Raw genomic sequence first — 13603 nt, 5'->3', positions numbered from 1 at the left:
GAGCCACCAGTGAAGGCCCTCCCTTAATTTTTTCTGACCGCTTGCTGATCTATGGGATTACTCTCTCTAGAATAGTGTTTTATTATGTCTCTGTGTTTGGTCCATTAGTGCTACTTTAACTCATTATACAAACCAGATAATTCATTCCAAATGCAATAGGTTCATATGACATTTGAAGAGGATGCTTCACAGTGATTAATTTGGAGGGTTTCCCTTATTTCTTTAAAATGTAATTCTGGATTGTTTGTAAAAGGTAAAGATAGCTGCTTCATTGCCTACAAATGATTTTAAAAATCAACCTACTTCATCAATGTTTAAGATAGTCACTGATCACTTCTTCTTGATGGGGAAATCCCTCATGCATTTAAATGGTCTTTCTTCTGAAGAGGTCAAAATACTTCCCTTTCAGTTTATCTCAGTGAGATAGTTAATAAATAACGAAGGAAAGAAAGAAAATTTATAGCCACCATGTTACCGATGGTGACACGCACGGAGCGCTCCTTTTCAAGAAGCAAAGCACTGGATCACAGCCCGGAAGACCCATCGGCTCTGTTTCCCAGTGGCTGTCTATCTTCATGACAAATCCTGACCACCCAACAGTCCATTTGGCTGTGGTGAACACAGGAAGATGAAGAGAAATGGCCAGAACTCACCATGCTGACACACCATCATGCCACAGTCCATTTGTTCATTTGTGCTTGCAGTCTGAAGCAAATGGAGTTGAAGCAACTTTCCCAAGGCTGATTCCTTGTAAATGACAGAGTCACTTCTTCATTTATTTGGCCGTATCACGTAGTTGATGAAACGATTCCACAGACAATCCCACTGTATTATTATAAAGTCATTACACCCTCGCTTGATTTGATTTCTGGTCAATCCCTCAATGGTCCTTCAGTGTCATGATCACTCTTCACTACACACATCATCATCAAGGGAAAAAAAATAAGTATTTTTCTATCTGAACTAAGCCATTTATCAATAAGGAACTTTCAAGATTGTTAATGCATGAAGTGTTTTGCTCACATCTGATCTTAATTTCTTCTATTAGCTTCATTTCCAGTTTTCTAAATATTTGATTAAAACTTAAGAAAAAGGAGTTCTATGGCTTTGTTTTCATTGGCATGTGAAAGTTAGAGATAGTTTCTAAATAAGTATAATCAACTCTAATCGTCTGTTTTCATGGAGAAACACGGGAGCAAAGATTATTCTAAGTAGTAGATGATCAAAGACATATTCATGTCTTCCTGAATAATCATAATTTTCTTGTGAAGATGCTACATTAATTTTTATCCCCTGGCCTTTCATCAAGCAATCACGAAGAAAGAAGTATAAAAATCACAATCTGAATAGTAAAAGAAAAGCTCAAACATTTCCCCAACATAAAACACATTGGTGATGAGTGAACCTCAGTGGAACACTGAGTTTTCTAAATATATTTTACACTTTAAAGCCAGAATGTTTTCTATCTTTAATAAGTGTAAGACACAGATTTGACAGACACAAAATCAATATGAATAGCATTTGTTTAACTTGAATCTAGAGAAACAGCCTCTTCTTTCAGAAAAGCATTCCTGCTAAAGAAAACTATATTCACTTTCATTTCTCATCATTTGGAAAATGACAAGATTGAATTAATGCAAATGTTCAGATTTTTACATAGTCAAATACCCTCAAGCCAGGATCTACGCTGGCAAATTAGAATGCTGTATTTCTCTAGCAAATTTACAATCAAGTGGATTATTTTGCTGTTTAAATAATCAGGATTGAACAAACTCTACAACCAGCAGGTAACTGTGAACCCCTGTGCTAGTGTTTCTTCAACATCAGCTGGAGCACCAGTGAGGAAGTATAAATGGCAAGAGAGGTGGATGTTCTGTTTGATTTCTAGTCCTAAATCGGCCACCAAAGAGACGTGTGGCCCTAGGCAAATTACTTCACCTCTGTTGGCCTCAGAATCCTCATCTATAAAATGTGAAAGTTGCACTAAATGACTTTTAAAATCACTTCTAGTTCCGTGGGTTTTATGCCTACGAGGAGAAAGTGGGGGAGACAGGACCCCTCGAGCAACAGGCTCAGAGTTTTGTAATAAAATCCAGCCGGGAATCATCCTCCTGCCTTCGCTCTAATTATGTCCTTTTCTTTCCCACGCACTCCCCAGCACACTATTAGGAAATACAACGAGGAAGAAAGCAAACCTCCTGTTGCATGCAAAAAGCAGCTCTTCCCTCTGCTAAAGGGCTGGGTGAGCTGGAGCCTTTCGCTGACCATATCGGATTATATTTTAATTAGATGTCAAGTTCTAAAACCACGAAGCCGACATGATAAAGAGCAGGCTAATTCAGGGTCCTAATTTCAGAGCCTCCAGTATCTCTTAATTTATGTACTGATAATCTCCTGGTAATTCTCCGGGTGCTGCCGCCGCGTCCAGGATCCAAATTCTCCTGCTCCGCAAGGACTCGCTCTCCGGCCATCCCCGGGAGTTTCCTCGTCCTGCTCGCCGGGCTCACGTAGAACCTCCGCTCCTCGCAGCCAAACCGCTGGCCTCCGCGGGAGCGAGGGAAGCGAACCGCAGCGCATCTGCCGCCGAGCCTTTGGTGGAAGTGTGGCCAATTAGTCACACGTTTGGTGTTCTAATTAGGCGAGGCTGGGACTTTGGAAAATGTGCTGTTGATTTAGGTACTTCCTCAAACAATGCGAAATTGTGTTATGTGAAATTCAATTAGTCTTTTTCTAAACGTTTCCACATCTGTTCTTCTTTAAGCCGAAAGTGATGAGGAGAGAAAGAGAAGTGAAAAGCCAGAGTCTCCACTGGTGAAATATGTTAGGCCTCAGAGACCAGCCCTTTTCCAGCATTTGACCCTGAACAGTGATATACAGGAAGGAACAAAGTTGGAGAGCTATCATGGTGAGGCCCTTTTAAATAAATCATTAGAGAAGAAATACGGCGACTGCACGGGAATGTAATCTCAGATGATGGCTATAAACTCAGCTTTGTTTGAAAATGGATGGCATGGGGGAGGAACCATTAAGAAGTAAATGATTATAAATTCTGCCTTAAAGGTACTGTTTGTGGCCATTCTGGCTTGTTTTTTTTTTTTTTTTTTAAGAATCTTAAAAAAAAAATCCTTCCGTTTAATGTTTCATGTCTAGGTTCACTGTCGTGAGTTTTTGTCTCCTCTTATCCACTGAAATTTTCCATAGGAAGCTGAGAACAGCCTGAAATCTCAAAACACTTGAGGATTCAAAGAAAAAGAAGTAGGGAGAAGACATAGAAGGAGGAGGAAGAGGAGGGGGAGAAAGATGGGGAGAAGGGAAAATTCACTTGTTCTGGAAGGTTTCATAGTTTCCATCTGAGCCACTATTGTTACCTCATGACGCCATGTTGCTTTGATCTTTCCGGCTCTGTGGCAAGCTGTGCCAACCCCTTATTCTCCAATTTGCTAGACATGCTGGGTTATTGCTTCACAGCATCTCTTAATTCCAGCACTTTCCCAGCAACGCATCTAACACCATGTCCACTGTGTGTTTTCATGCGATATCATGCTAGGCATATCCACTGACTTTGCCAAGAGACCAAATGGCAATATGTTTTTGTAAGGTGGCACGGCTCAAAACCGCAGGCTGCCACAGGTGAAGGGCTACATGCATTTGATCCTTGTTTCTGTTATCACCTTTTCAGTGACTAACATTTCATTTCAAAATCTTATCTGTGGTTGGCAGGCCATGTTTCAGGTTTTGTCAAAGCCCGGATATAGACTGTGTGGTTTTCATATGATATATCTCCTTAAGATTTGTGGAATGCTATAGATGGAGTTGTCAACACTACTTTATGGCACCTTGGTGCATGTCAGAAAAGGAAAATATTTTCAGAAGTGATAGCATTATTTTGACTGATGACATGCTTTTTTAAGACAAAGACTCATTTAAATGAAAAAAATTCAAGAAAAGAAGCCCAAACGAGTCATTACCAGTAAGCAAGGTGATTAATCTGATGTCTAGGGTTCATCAACAAGAGAAAGGAAGATAACAAAAACTAGAATGATAACACTTTGATAACTAGTCTGGGTTTGTAATTTTTGTAAACTAAAAAGCCTTCTGGATTTGATGATTGTATTTAAATTTAAATTCCCATTCACTAAAGGGATTATGCTTCTCTGAAACAACAAATATTGCCAGAATATAATAAACCAAATGAGCAAAAGGAAGATGCTAAGGGTTTAATACATTTAAATAAAATATGAGCTCTCTGGTTTTCAGAATCAGTTTAAAGGACAACAGCAGATGTAAATAAATAAGATTTTTACTCTAGAAGATATCTGTAAGCCTGAAGATGTCAATAATATTGTATTAAATCTAGTTTTGCAGATACATTAGTTGTTAATTATGGTCTATTTATATTTGTCTCACTTAATGGATTATTTACCAATATCATAATATTCACAGCTATTGTTGAATAACAATTTTACTTTAATTCCTCAATTTATCTTTACCTACTTTGTTTGTGACTTAATAAAGCTGGATTAACTATGAGCCAGCATTCACCTCACAGAGCTGCACTATTTGATTTTTTAAAAACTTTATTGAAAGGAAAAACAATCTAGATAACTTTAAGCTAAATGTTGATAAAAGAAAGCATTTAAGTCATGGTTCTGTAAAGACAAACGAGTCTTGTGTGGTTTAAAGGCTCAATCAGATCATCCAGCATCGCTGAATTTATGCTCTTCTTATAGCACTTAAACGACATCACTGTGGACCTGTCCACTCTGGCTATTCTGAGTAAAACTATCTTGCTTACGTCATCAGTTAACAAAAAGACATCACTCATCTCCATGTTCTTTGAGCATATGTGCTATGACTAGTACAAATCAAAAGACTTGTAGTGATCGCAGGCACAGATTCAAAACTATTCCTCCCTCTAAAACGCCAGTCTTGGGGAAAGGCATCATCAGAACACTGTGGACTAACTTCATGTACCAGAAACCAAATGTCTAAACTAATTTTCTCTGGGCTTCTCTGGTGGCTCCAATGGTAAAGAATCCGCCTGCAATGCAGGAGACCTGGGTTTGATCCCTGGGTTGGGAAGATCCTTTGAAGGAGGACATGGCAACCCACTCCAATATTCTTGCCTGGAGAATCCCCATGGATAGAGGAGCCTGGTGGGCTACAGTCCATGGGGTCGCAAAGAGTCGGACATGACTGAGTGACTAAGAACAGTTTTCTCTAGGTTATTGGTTCAAGCCCGAATGAAACTTTATGTAACAATGGCAAGTCTCTGGGGAGAGGTGGGAAGCAGGTCTGCAGATGTCGCTACTCCAGACTGCCCCTTGCCTTCAGAGAGATGTGCTTGGTCAGCTGAGGGGCGCCCTCACCCTTCTTATTTTTACAGAGTGGTGTTCAGAGTCGGTTTTCAATGCATTCCACATGTGGTTGTCTTTTGCTGGCTCTGAGTTGGCCTTGTGCTGAGCCAGGCCTGACTCTGGGGTTATCTTTTATTTTGATAGACAAGATGTCATGTTTTGTTCTCCTTTCACAGCACTTCTGGGAATGATACCAATCAACAATATATGTAGCTTTTTGTCATGGATAAACAATAACTTGAATGGAATTTTTCATGTTTTAAATTTTTAAAATTGTCCTCCTAAACTCTTGATTTTTTAATTTAAATTGTAGTCTGTTTCCTGGCTTATGTAGAGAGTGAATTCTATAAGGGCAGATATTGCTTTCCATACATGTCTCTTTCCTTGTGTGGTAATTACTGAATGTATATATCTATTAATTTGTTTTGATTGATGATCCTAAGTGCTGCTGGGTTTGTGCCATAGCACAATGGCTACACATTCCACATCTCAAGATGTTGGAACCACCTCAAATCTGGATTTCAGACCACAAACAACCCTAGTTTCTTTTATCACCTGTTGTTAGGCTGGTGTTACCAGTGATTTTCATGTGTATTTTATACTTGAGGTCTGGAATGGCTGGGAAGTGATAGAAGGATAGGTTTCCTAGACACATTCAGATGGGAACCAACTTAACAAAATTAAAGCATAGAACAGCATTGAGGATAGGAAGGTATGTTGATGGATTAAGAAAAAAAAATTGTTCATCTAGAAAGAACTAAACCATAAATAAGGGTTAAATTGTCAAATAAAACACAGTCACAAACAACATGGCATTAAGTACCTGTCTGTGATAGGTGGGTAGGGTGTGAATAAATGAAGGAGCTTAGAGAAGGTATTTCTAGGCATTTCCAGTACAGAGATTGACATGAACTAAGGCAAGGAAGCAGTTAAGATAGCTGTCATACCTCATGGGTTTCTCTCCATCTTCTTTACTGCTTCTTCTTTCTCTTCCTCATCTCCAAAGGTTCAGTCTTCAGAGTTCTTCTCTGCTTTATGTGCCTTCACACCCTAGGGGATGCCATTCAGTTCTACTGGTTTTTTTTTTTTTTTTTGACCATAATTGCTTTACAATGTTGTTTTAGTTTCTGCTGTACAACGAAGTGAATCAGCTATATGTACGCATATATTCCCTCCATCTTAGATCTCCCTTCTACCCTCCCATCTCACCCTTCTTGGTAATCACATAGCGCCAAGCTGAGCTCCCTGTGCTACATAGCAGCTTCCCACTAGCTACCATTTATACATGGTAGTGTATATATACTACCTACGCTCCCAATTTGTCATACCCTCCTCTTACCTCCCATGTCCACAAGTCTGCTCTCTATGTCTGCATCTCTATTCCTGCCCTGCAAATAGATTTATCTGTACCATTTTTCTGGATTCCACACATATGTGTTAATGTATATTTGCTTTTGTCTGTCTGTCTTCACTTTGTTTGTATAATGATAACTTCCCAATTTTTATTAAGCCGGGAGAGTGCTCCTGGCTTAGATATCCTGCTTATTCAACATTTTTATTTGTATGTCTGATGGCATGTCAAAGCTTTACAAAACTGCCCCAAATCAAACTTTGGATTTCCTCTAAAAACTGCTCCCAAAATCATTTCATGAAAATTCTATTCTTTTATTTGCTCCTAAAAAAAAAAAGAAGTCTTAATCATGCCTAACTTTTCTTTTTTCTCATTCTTCATTTAAGTCGTCAGCCAACTTTCACAATGCTCTTTCAAAATATTATATATACAGAATATAATGACTTCTCATTATCATCCTGCCACCATCCTGGGCCAAATTGTTCTTCCCTCTCACTGGGTTGATAATTCGTAATTGGTTTCTTTACCCCAACCCTTTTAAGCTACTCTAACACTGACCCAGAGTGTTCCTCTTACGAAGAGCATCAGGTCATGTTATACTTTTGCTAAAACTCTCTCATGGATTTCTATTTCTCTCACTGGAAAAGTCAAAGTCCTTATCATGGTTTAATTTGTCCAACCCAAGTTCATCCTCCCACTATTTCTTTATTCCTATCACACCTTCCCCAATCACTCCATTCCAGTCACACTGGTCTCCTTGCTCTCCTTGAATATTCCAAGCACATTCCCACTGCCAGATCTTGGCACATGCTCTTCCGTCTTCCCCAGGCTATCCACATGGCCTGCAGCCTAGCTTCCCTCCAGCCCTCTCTGCTCAAATATTTCCTCACTAGAGACTATCATGACCTCCCCTCCCTATGCGAAACATGTCCCAAGCTTTGATCGCTCTCAGTGTATTGTATTTATAGCCCTTATCAATACCAGCCATTAAATTTATGTGTTAGAATTGTATTTATTTGTTTGTTTACAGCCAATCTCTTCCTGCTGCTGCTGCTGCTGCTAAGTCGCTTCAGTCGTGTCCGACTCTGTGTGACCCCATAGAAGGGAGCCCACCAGGCTCCCCTGTCCCTGGGATTCTCCGGGCAAGAATACTGGAGTGGGTTGCCATTTCCTTCTCCAATGCATAAAGTGAAAAGTCAAAGTGAAGTCGCTCAGTCGTGTCCGACTCTTAGTGACCTCATGGACTGCAGTCTACTAATCCTCCATTGGATTTTCCAGGCAAGAGCACTGGAGTGGGGTGCCACTGGGGCATGAACTTCATCTATGTTGTTCAGAGACTTAATTTTGAGTGCCTAGAACAAAGCCTGGATCATAGTAGGTGCTTAAAGAATATCTGTAAAATAAGTGAATAAATGAAGGATGACAGTGAGTAAATTGATTTTTAGGCAGACAAAGAATTTGCCTTGGGAAGTGCTGAGTCATGTTGGAAAGTCAGCATGGACTCAAATGGAGGAACACCTTTAATATTAGAGGGAGGAATGTGGATTTTCTTCTGTAAGTAAAGTGTAGCTACTCACATATTTTAAGTGGGAAGGTACATGATTAATATAAAATTTGGAGATTATCAGTCTAGTGATAACCTATTAAGTAGATTTTAAAGTTTGAGACTTTCTCAGTAATCCAGGTTTTCATCCCCATGACCAAGGGTATAAATGCAGACCTTAAGTGAAATTAACTACAAATTGAAATATACTTATTATTTTAAAGAACTATACTTTTTAAAGCAGCAATAAGAATATCTAAGTCACTGAAATCATGCTAAGGCCAAGACTGTAGATTTGAACTGTATCCTCTTGGTCACAAATATCCAGAGTGAGACGTAAAAAATCTCATTTAGCTATCCAGAAAGATTGTCTTCCCAAGGCTCAAAACAGCTGCATTTCTAGAAAAAATGAGGGTCTATTTTTCTTCTGCACCATTACGCTGGGTTCAGTTGAATGGCATTCCTCATCTGTGCTCACCTGAGCAGCCCAAGGTTTCTTGGACAAAAGATATGACCTCAGGAGAAGAGGAGTTGGAGGGATGAACAGTGATGAGAACTTACCAGGGGAAGGTTTCACCAGCCTATCAGCTCTACTGAAAAGACAATCAAGAGACTATGGTTCTTGGGCTACCACAATCATTGAGCAAAAAAATAATGAAAAAGACATAGATTCTGGGAATTCTCCTGGCTTTCCCTCCAGTGTTTCCATGTTTTACTGGAGTGACTAATTTATCCTTCTAAGGAGCTCACTTCTTAAACTTTATCCCAAGAATCAGAGATTTATCTATCTTCATCACCAGAGGTTACACGTCTGCTTTCTTAATTTAGCTTCTTGAAGATCTTGAATTTCTCAGTGACTCTTTCCAGACATTGGCTTTTATTGTGGGTAATTCAGTTGGGGGAAGTTTGGTTGTTATTGTTGTAGCTTTTCCTATGTTAAAAAGAGGTTCTCATTCCAAAGAAATGCATGAAAGAAATGCATATTGCATCAGTATGATTGTAGTGAAGATTTTAATGATGTTATGAGATCAGAAAATCCAAGGACTTCCCTGGTGGTCCAGTGGCTAAGACTCCAAGCTCCCAGTGCAGGGGACCTTGGTTCAATCCCTGGTTGGAGAACTAGATCCCACATGCCACTACTAAGACTTGGTGCAAAAAATCCAAATGCCTCTTGTATCACCAGTAGGGGAAATTCAAAATGTTTTGCTTTATCTAGAGGCTGAAGGTCCATTGTGGCTCTGAGTGGGGCAGTGAATGCTGTCCTCTCACTGAGGCTCTTTGTGGTCTCTAAGCCCATCATTAGTGACTCAACTGACTCACAGGATTAGCAGGTCCACCCATCAGTGACTGTAAAACATTTGGAAGATGTCTGGGAAAGTGGCTGTCATTAGTTCCCTATGAAACAGTCATTTTCTGTGGAATGATGCAAGATATTATGATGAAGGGAAAGGAATCCTATGAGTTGTACCAAATGTGACCACTGGTACAGGCACTATCATGTTTAAGAAGTCTGTGTCCTTAATAGTTTGGAATGTGGTAAAATCTAGGATGATCTAAAAATAAAATAGTTATGTGATCTATGAGCCATCAACCACAGAATCCCAAAGAGATTTTTCATTCCTATGACCTAATTCCAGTGTCATCACAACATTGTCCCACCTCCTGCTTAGAAGGCAGGGCACAGGAGAAAGGTGTATTTTACCCTGATTTTGGGAGGCACTGCTCATGGAGAGAACCTAGTTTTGGCAGTAGAAGGTTGGGGGTAAAGTACTTGCTTTGCAGTTGTATGAGTTTCTCAATTCAATTAGAAGTTAGGAACTGACTTTTAGGAACTCCTTTTGTCTGTAAAAGAGAGGTGATAATAATGCCTGCCTTACTGATAGCAACAAGATCATTAGCATGTGAAAATAAAATAATGTGTGAGAAAGGGCTTCATCAGTTATAAAGCTCTATGAAAAAAATGGCCATACTTTCTGTAGGTGATCATTGTGTTTAGTTTGGATTAATTTTATAGGAAAGGACCACAGTTACAGAAGGAAACAAATGCCTTGGATACCCTAATAGCTACCCTTGGAGCCCTAGTTCCCTCCCAACCCCATCCTAGAGTTCAAGGGAGGTGATCTGTAGATCATACTTAAATTGCTTCTGCAGTAGTTAAGCAAGAAACTAAGCAAACAGGTGCTGACAAAATTGAAGGCTGGGGCTATGACAATGAACAAAGCAGAACTGGTCCCAGACTCCTTGGAATTTTCATTTGAGTAAAGGGAAGAGAAAGTAATGAAACAATCAGCCAAAATTGCAACTGTAGTTAGTGCAAAGAAGGAGAAGAACATGGTGTCATAGCACTTAGAAGGAGTTCTCTCCTGGTCAAGTAGGTCTGGAAGGCTTCCCCGAGGAACGGGTCATTCAGAGCTGAGATCTGAAGGATGCATGGGTGATGACAGGGTGAAGAGGAAGAACAAAGCGTGTCTTCTTTTTAAAGAGGTTTTATGCAGGGAAGGAACTCAGTTCATTCATGAACAGTTAGGTTGGACAGTACAAAACTGCTGATATTCAACTTCTTTTAACTTTAAAAGGTGACATTTCGTATTGTAGTTGTTTAGTCGCCAAGTTGTGTCTGACTTTGTGATCCTCATGGACTGTAGCCCACCAGGCTCCTCTGTCCATGGGATTTCCCAGGCAAGAATACTGAAGTGGGTAGACATTTCCTTCTCTGGGGGATCTTCCCCACCCAGGGATCGAACCTGTGTCTGCTGATTGGCAGGTGGATTCTTTACCACAGTTAAACATAATAAGAGTATGTAAAGAGTATGTAATTTGGCTAAAGGACAGAAAGTAAGAGTAAGCTTGGTTTAGGATGATATTGGAGAGGTAGGGAGGGGCTGCTTGTGGATGGCTTCATAAGCTATTAGGAATCCTAGACTTGGTCCCCATAACAATAGAAGTCTCTGAAGACCCACGCTTGGTGAAGATGACCTTGGTCCTGGCATGGGTGGTGGAACAGCAGGAGTTATTTGTACTTATTAGGATGATACTGGGGTCACCTAGGAAAGCACTGCTGGTAGCTTAGAGCCTCCCTACTCACAAAGGGTGCATATAGACCAACAATATGGGCATCCCCGAGGAGCCTATTAGAAATGCAGACCTGCTGATTCTGACCTTCATTTTACCAAGCTCCCCAGATGGATCCCTCATATACATAATGGAACTGTGGCTTAGACCACACCAGAGGTTGGTAGATGGATGAGAATGGACTCAAGAAATATTAAGAGAAAAAAGGCATACATATTGTGACAGCTCAGACATGGAGAAGCAGTGAGGAAGGAGGAGAGGACAAGCTGAGTTCAAAATTTCTGTTTTGTACAATTAGATTGTAAAGAGAACCTTCTCTGAAAAGGTTCCTGGTGCTCTGGAAAAGGACCAGGTTTAGAGGAAAGGATCATGCATCAAGTGCTGGGTTTGCTGAGTTTGAAATCATTTTAAAGCACTCAGCTGCAGAAGTTGAAACAGCAGTTGGATCTATGTGTCATAAGTTCTGAGGTAAAATACTATAATTCTACATTTGAATTATACACAGAGGTAAATGTCAGCCAGGAAAAAAGTAGGAGAAGAGTATTTAAGTCAGAGGCAATAGTGAGAAGTGAGAAGTTCCCTGAGGAAAGAGAGCACATCCTTGACTTAGAATTGAGAGATCTTCAGACAGCCTTGGAGCAGAGAGTGTGTGTGCATGTGTGGGGTGGGAGAACATGGTGAGCTGTGAGGCAGAAAGGTAGACAGAGGCCCGACTCGTCCTTCATATCAATGTTCTCATCCCTGTCTAATCTCAGAAATCTCCAAGATTCTGAAGGGATGGTTTTCTTTAAGACAGAAAGAGATGATCTGATCAGATTACTTCCAAAGGATTATCAAGGCTGTCCCTGAGAGAAAGGACTAGAGGGGCCATCGGTCGTCTTCTAGAGGAAGAGTCTATGCCATCAGGCACAGGAGGCTCCAGAACTTTCTTTTGTTGGCTCCTGAGCCAGGACCTCTCCCCTTACCCAGCTCCACTGCCGCTGCCCACACTAGAAGCAGAGGGGAACAGGTCCTCCATAATATTGCCCCCAACTTTTAGATTACAAAACAGCATTAATTTGGCCCTAGATTCACATAGAAATTCTATGAGATGGAAGAAAACTTTGTTCCAAGTTTAACGGACCTCTTTCTCACTGAAATGACTGTCACATATGCTAATCTACCAACCGTAACTTGGTCTGTAACTTTTGTCTGCAGTGTATCAGCATCACTCCATTCTTTCCAGTCACCCAAATTGTTTGAAATTCCAAATTATCTACTCTGCATATGCTTCCTCACTCTATCAAGTCTGTTTTTTCCTACCTGGAAATGAAATCTGGCTGTTTGAATCCAGAGCACAGATCTTTATAGGAAGACTGACCCACATGTGCCAATTAGTCTTTGATGTTACCTGAATACAGACACGTCACAAGAAAGGGGACAACACAAAGTCTGTGGAAATACTTGCTGAGGATTGGAAGCAATCCCTAAAAAGTTATAACTTTTCATTCTCAACAGATCACTTATTACTCCTGTAGAATAACTAGAAGTTAGGGAAGTACATACGTCCTCTGCTTGGCTCATGGTAGCTGCAGAGCAGTCTGGCCACCTGGCGCAGAACTGAGGTACAAATGGTAAAAACCTGCATGTACAGCAAAATAAAGAGCTCAAAGTAAAGAGCCAGATGCCTAGGTCTGAATTCTGACAACAATATTTATGATCGGCATGTGTGCATGCTAAGTCGCTTCAGTCGTGTTTGACTCTTTGTGACCCTATAGACTATAGCCCACCAGGCTCCTCTGTCCATGGGATTCTTCAGACAAGAATACTGGAGTGGACTGCCATGCCCTCCTCCAGGGAATCTTCCTGACCCAGGGATTGAACCTGTGTTTCCTGCAGCTCCTGCTTTACAGGCAGATTCTTTACCACTGAGCCACTAGGGAAACCTATAAATAGTATAACTGGTCAAAATTAGTCAGGGTGCCTCAGTTTCCCCTTGGGTAAAGTATAAACTTGCTATGAAGAGTAAATGACTTAATATTCATAAAATGCTTAAAAGAGTGACTGACACAATATAAGTGCTTATTAAAGAGAAACTTTCATTTTTATTTGTTTCAAATAACCAGATTTTCAAAAGGCATCATTAATGGTTCTTGAAATAGAACTTCTTTTCCATCAACTGAAGGTCTTCCCTACCCATCAGCCTCAAGGAGTTATTAGCTGTAGGTGGAAAGGGTATGGAAAGATTAGAAATCAGCATCCTTGGCGTCCAAGAAAATTTCCAGTGGGTTTAGATTGGAC

General features: G+C 40.4%; 1 long non-coding RNA gene across 1 annotated transcript in view; it reads left to right on the top strand.

Annotated features, from left to right (window-relative positions):
* Positions 1-1820: 1820 nt before the first annotated feature.
* Positions 1821-13603, top strand: part of LOC133253998 (uncharacterized) — a 51615-nt gene continuing 39832 nt past the window's right edge. The window contains exons 1-2 of the long non-coding RNA XR_009738526.1: positions 1821-2676; positions 2762-2905. This is a non-coding gene — a long non-coding RNA (uncharacterized LOC133253998). The remainder of the gene's footprint in view (positions 2677-2761; positions 2906-13603) is intronic.

The sequence above is a fragment of the Bos javanicus genome, chromosome 9, assembly GCF_032452875.1.
Source record: "Bos javanicus breed banteng chromosome 9, ARS-OSU_banteng_1.0, whole genome shotgun sequence".
In the NCBI taxonomy this organism is placed as follows: Eukaryota; Metazoa; Chordata; class Mammalia; order Artiodactyla; family Bovidae; genus Bos; species Bos javanicus.
This window is presented reverse-complemented; position numbering and strand designations above follow the sequence as displayed.